Here is a 6719-nt window from a genome sequence, read left to right on the forward strand (position 1 = left end):
CATTAATCGCCTCAACAAAAGATTAGCTTAGTTTAATTACTCCTTTTTGGGTCCTCATAATTAGATGATTTAAAGTGGATTCCTTCCCATGTCAAAAGGCTTATGTTTGGTTTATAAGACTCACAACCATGGTCATTCATTTTGGTCTTATAACCATTGACCTAAGTTAATAGTTACTTATTTTGGTCCTTGTAACTATTGACTTAAGTTAGGTACCTTTCAACCATTCACAACTAAACTAATGGTGAATTGAATTGAGATATGGAGATCTTAACTTGTTTCACTCCTTGGAGCGAAGAACATAAAAAGAAAAACACACAATTGAAAAGAAAACACAAACAAACACAATTACATAAAACTCAAAAGAAAGATTTATTAAACTAGAAAAGATTATAGAAAAGGAAATAAGATATAAGAAAACAACTAAAAATAAGCTAACCTATTTCCTTATCATCCTCATTTTTTTTTTCTGGTTTATTTACAATTCTTGTATTTATGTACAAAAATTTCCTTCCTCCCTTACTGCTGAAAAGTTATCCTTATTTAGTTATGTCTCCTACCCATGCTAGTGATCTAAGTGTGTCAGTGTAGTCATTAGTCATGAGATGTCGGCATGGAATGACTGGTCGCACTTCCTTACTTTTCAATACTATAATATAAGGATGTGGATTGATCAATCAAAACTTTAGAGGCATTATTTGTTGTATAACCTTAAGTGGATAACGATCGAAAGGTGTGACATGAGTGTAAGGTGGAGCAATCAAGGCAATGTGTTGAAGTAGAAGTTAACTGGGCTACGCTAAAGTAGAAACTATCTGGGGTGAACTAAAGTAGAAGCTATCTAGGGTGCGCTTCATAGGTGGGATAGAGAAGTGCACATTTATGAATTGGGGAGGTGTGTGGTATTATTGAAGGAAAATTCAGTACTTAGGGTTGCTGAAGTGCATTTGGCTTATTGATGAAAAATAGCACACTTATGGTTATTGAGGTGCACTTCGTGAGTGCTGTTCAGTCTAGGATAGTGAGGTGCACTTCCTTTTTAGCACAATTAAGTAGTACACAATTGTTGAAGTGCCTAAGAGAAGTGCATTATTCACCTGAGCACACTTAAGAAGTGTGTAATATGAGCAGAGTCCCTTAAGAGTGCAATGCACAGTATTGCGCATAGGTCGGGCCCTTGAATGCGCAATCCAAGCCACCACTTAAAGCTAAGCAATCTTAAGTGCACTTCTCTAAGTACGTAATTTGGATTAATGTTCCCAAGGTGTGCTCAGTGGTTAAAATATTGAGCATCGGAGCATCTCGACACGATATATGGAAGAGAAATATCGGTTCCACGAACTTTTTATCAATTTATCGTGAATTTCATCTATTTCTCGGGATTTATTAGCATTTTATAAATTTATCGCCAATATATTGCGATATTTTAGGAGGTCAAACGCAGGTCAATGCGGTCAAACTTTTAAAAATGGCTTCAGATTTCCGTCGTGGGGGCTCGAACCCCAACCAAAAGGTTTGGCTGATAGTGAGCCAATGACTGGGGCAAGTTTGTCCCTTGATATATATATAAACTGCACCAAATATATATAAACTCAAATTCACCATATAAACATAATTTTAAAAAAAAAAAGATTAAGGAACAAATTAATTATAATTAAATAAAAAAATTTCATCTATTTGAATACGAAAAATATAAAAATTATTGTGATAATTTTCTTCATAGTGTTTTTAATATCATTAATATATTAATTAAGTATTAAAAATTATACATATAACATAATTTATTTTATATCATTTAATACAATTAAATTAAATGAATTATAATTTTAATATTAAATATATTTTAAAATTAGACTTATTATAATCAAATATCACAATATTATTATGAATAATATTTGATATAATTTAATAATAAATATATACTTATGAAATTCATATTTTTTTTATGAGCACATACAATATTATTATCAAATATGATAAATTATATTATACATATATCAATTTATTGAACAAATCAATTTTAAATTATCCATTATATTTCTAATTTTATTTTTAAGTGTTTTTTCTTATATTTCTATAATTTTTTTTATCAATTTTAGGTTCACCGATATTTATGTCAAAATATCCATCAATATATCTCCGATATATCCATAAAATGAAAGTATCGATATATCCGTAATTACTGATATTTTCATCATTGGGTGTGCTATCTATAATGAGCTTTACCTAGTGCATTATTGGGGTCATGCTCAAATGGAAGTATGCTATTAGTGGTAGTGTCCCCCACTTAGGTACTCTTTTGTCCATGCTAGAAATGCACCAAACATACCTTAACTTTGCAAAAATATCACAAAACACCTTAACGAATTTTAATAAGGCATTAACAACAAACTAAAAAAAAACTAAACTTGTTATGAGTGCCTCAAACACACTAAAATAGGCTTTTTAAAACCATTCAAATATTACATTTGAGTTCTCATCAGTTGCAAAGCTAGATTACACTACTACTTGAGTTGTGAAGTGGTGTAAGAGAGGTTCTTTTGTCCTAGAGACTTCATTCATGGAGGAATAGGGTTGTGAATTTAATGAGAAATGAGGGGGTTGGAAATTTGGTTGCTTATTGACTTGCTACTTCTTCTTACATGATTTATATTCCATTTTGTTGCAAAACTAGAACAAACTCATCAATTTAACTTAAAGTAATGTTAGGAATAAAATTAACTATATTGGATGATTTAAGGCCTTTGAGTCATGCAATTCATAATAAACAAGCAAGATAAATCATGAATTTTTATGCCAATTACTAGCCTCTATTGTTAATGTATCATCAATTGCACATGAAAATGTTACATCACATAAAATTAACTAAAACAAACTTATCAATTTTACTTAAAATGATGTTAGGAATAAAATTAACTATTTTGGATGATTGAAGGCCTTTGAGTTGTACAATTTATAATAAATAAGCAAGATAAATCATGGATTTTCATGCCAATTACTAGCCTTTATTGTTAATATATCATCAATTGCACATGAAAAATGTTACATTGCATGAAAACTATATCAATAGATAGTTTGTTTTTTTTCCTAAATTTGAAAAATAATACCTTAAAAAATATGAGGAAATGTACAAGAGTTTTTATTTAAATAAAAGAAAAAGCGTTAAAAGTCATATATAACAAGTTGTATTAAGGGAAATGAACTCAAATGTTGATTTGTTCACCGTTATTGTCGTTTTCTTCTTTTGGAACTTCAACCAAAGCATGTCACGTGCATCACCTTCTTGTTGTTGTAGTAGTTACAATGACTGTCGGTGCTTGTTCTTATGTTCCTTTATTGATCTGCAAATTTTCAGTCAAGTCATCAGAATCATATTAGCTCATTTCGCTCCACTCTTGATTTTGGTACAAAACTCTAGCTCAAATCTTCAGAACCCTGTGATCCAGGTCCTCACATTCTCTATGTTTTTTCCTTTAAAATCTATATTGAAAATTTCTTTTTGTTAATTAATAATCATAATTTGTTTATTTAATTTTGTTTGGATTTGAATTGTTAATATAATTTTGTTTGTGGTACTAATAATTAATTTTTTGTTTCTTATTTTTAGATAAGTAAAAGCTGGCTTGACAAAGATTTTTTAGTTCGCAAATTTGAGAATAAAGAAAAAAAAAAGTATTGACCAAGCCAAAAGTCATATATAGCAATTTTTATTAAAGGAAATGAACTCAATGTTGATTTGTTCATCGTTATCACCGTCCACTTCTTTTGGATCTTTGATAAGATTTGAAGCATATCAAATTTGCTATATTGTCATTGATGTTGTAGTCACAATAGTTGTGGGTGCTCATTCTTACATTTCCTTTTTTATATGGATGCTTTGAAGTCAAGTCATTGGAATCATATCAACTCATTTACATTCATCCTTGATTTTGAGACAGGAATGAAAACATGTAACATGGAGTGCTTTATCAACGATGTTATGCTCGTAATGGCTTATCGCTGCTTATTGTTACCCTCTTTTGTTGATCTATAAGTCTTTGAAGTCAAGTCATCAGAATCGTGCCAACTCATTTTGCTTTTCTACATTTTAAGGTAAAACTTCGATTTGAATTTTTAAAAGTATGTGATCGAAGTCTCGACTTTTTTTTTTCTTTTTTTAATTGCAAGGTTTAAATTTCAAACTTTCATTATTTTTAATTTTTAATAAGGTTAATTCCTTTACTTAGTTTGACTTCTAAAATTGGACTATAATTTTTCTATAGTAGATTATTGATTTTTTTTTTATTTGTAGAAAAAGATAAGATTCATAAAAAATTTTCAATTTTAAAATTTGATAAAATTTTAGTTCTGTAGTCTAAAACTAACAAAAACTAGAAGTATGTCTACTAAGTTTTTTTTTTTTTTTTTCTTATTTTCCTTTCTTGAGACTTTTAGTTATATGCTATCAATTTACTTAGCCAATCAAATGGTTAGAATACTAATGCCAATGTAAAATTAATAGTTTAAGATTATTAACTAAAAATAGATCCAACTAAATCAATTAATAAACTAATTACCATATTTAACTAATATAGCTTTAATTGTAATAACAAAGGATGATTGAAATTAATAAAATGTGTAGATCACATTACATTGTAAACATTATTATGTAAATAAAAAACAAATCACAAAATGGTATTTATGTGAAATCAAGATATTATGAAAATCAAATTTTATAGCATAATGTTTACAAAATTTTTACTTTTAAATTTGAATATTGAATTCATTGATTTTTTTTATTTTTTTATTTTTATATGTATCATATGTAATTTCTTGATTAAAATGTTATGTGTGAGCTTTATCTTGTCTAGCCCATAAGGTTTAGGTAGAGGCATTTTTGTTGTTGATTGAACAACCTGTTAATGGCTATTGCTAGTCAATTTGTGGGCAATATATGGGTAGAAACACCTCGTAAACAACATTGACAAAATTTGTAGAGTCACTTAAAATGAAAAGAGGAAGGGAGTGAAAAGTGATGAAAAAGTCAAATTTTATCATTGTGGCAATGAGGAACATATTAAGAGGAGTTTCTATGCATGGAAATGGAAATAGAAAGAGGCTTATAATTAGCAGAATGATGAGATGAACATAAAAACTACTTGTTTAGGTTAAGAAGTTATAGCTCTTGAAAAAGGATGAGTGTTTGCATGTTTAAGAGAAAATATAATGTGCTATTGATACAATTGGATCCTACTATTGTACACCTAATAGGGAATTTTTCACTTTTTACAAAGTAGGAAACTTTGGCGATGTGAAAATAGGTAACAATAGTTCTTCTAAGATTGTGGGAATTGGTGATGTTTTCATCCAAACTAGTGTTAGGTGTAAATTGACTTTGAAGGATATGCGACATGTTTCCAACTTGTACCTCCTTATTTTTGTGAATGCATTAGATAAACATGCCTCTACCTAAACCTTATTGGCAATAATTTCCAATTATTTTACGCATGGAAATTGGAAACTTTCAAAGGGATAACTTGTTGCGACTAAAAGTGACCTTTGTTGCACACTCTACAAGATACATATAAAGGTGTGTGTAGGTTGTATGTGATTGAAGATGAATATCTCCAAATATATATCATAATAGGTTGGCAAACATGGGAGAGAAAGGGTCACAAATTTTAGCAAAGAAGTCTTGCATTCCTTTTACTAAAACTAAGTCATTAAACCCTTGTAACTATTGTTTATTCAGTAAATAACTTAGAGTTTCTTTTGCTAAACCTTTTACAAAGAAAACTAATGTTCTATAGTTGGTTTACACTAATGTTTGGGAACATTGAGATGGAATCCTTGGGTGGCAATAGGTATTTTGTCATATTTATTGATGATCCATTAAGAAAGGTGTGAACTTACTTTTTGAGAACTAAAAAGATAGGTTTATCAATTATTTTAGAAGTTCCATGTAATGGTTGAAAGAGAAATAGAAAAACCATTAAAGTGTCTCCCTATTGATAATGGGGAAAATAGTATACATTAAAAGAATTTCAAAGCAATCATAAAATGAGACATAAAAAGATAGTTCTTGGTACTCCATAGCATAATGATATAGCAAATAGATATCGTCATGCCCTTGTAGAGAGAGAGTCTAATGCAAGATAAAAATAACTAAGTTACATATGACTTTTTGCAATGAAGAAGTTCTCAATGCTTGTTACTTAATAAATTAATAACCTTTAGTTTAATTGGGTTTTAAGATTCTAGAGGAAGTATAGTAAAAAAAATAGTTTCTTATTCTCAATTAAAGGTATTTGAGTGCAAGATCGTTTACACATATGCTTAAATAAAATAGGTTAAAGTTTGATAATAGGGCACTTCCTTACATCTTTGTTGGCTATGGTAGTAAAGAATTCAAATATAAGTTTTGTGATCTAATTAATATTAAGGTTATGAGAAGCAGAGATGTGGTCTTTTATGAAAATCAATCCTTTGTTGATATGGACAAAGTTAAAAAGTTTAAAGATCTAATTAGTGGTAGTATTGATCTTACATAGGTTCTTTCTCCTGTACAACATATTGTGGAAAAGAAAGATGCATAAAAAGGATCTAAAATAGATGAGGTACTAAAGGATATTAGTAATAACATGCCATATATGATAATTAATAATAATGAGATGTCTAAAAATGAGATTGTTAAGTAGAGGAGTTTACTTAATAGGAATTTGTAGGATTACAACTTGGAA

Source organism: Vitis riparia, chromosome 16 (assembly GCF_004353265.1).
Source record: "Vitis riparia cultivar Riparia Gloire de Montpellier isolate 1030 chromosome 16, EGFV_Vit.rip_1.0, whole genome shotgun sequence".
In the NCBI taxonomy this organism is placed as follows: domain Eukaryota; kingdom Viridiplantae; phylum Streptophyta; class Magnoliopsida; order Vitales; family Vitaceae; genus Vitis; species Vitis riparia.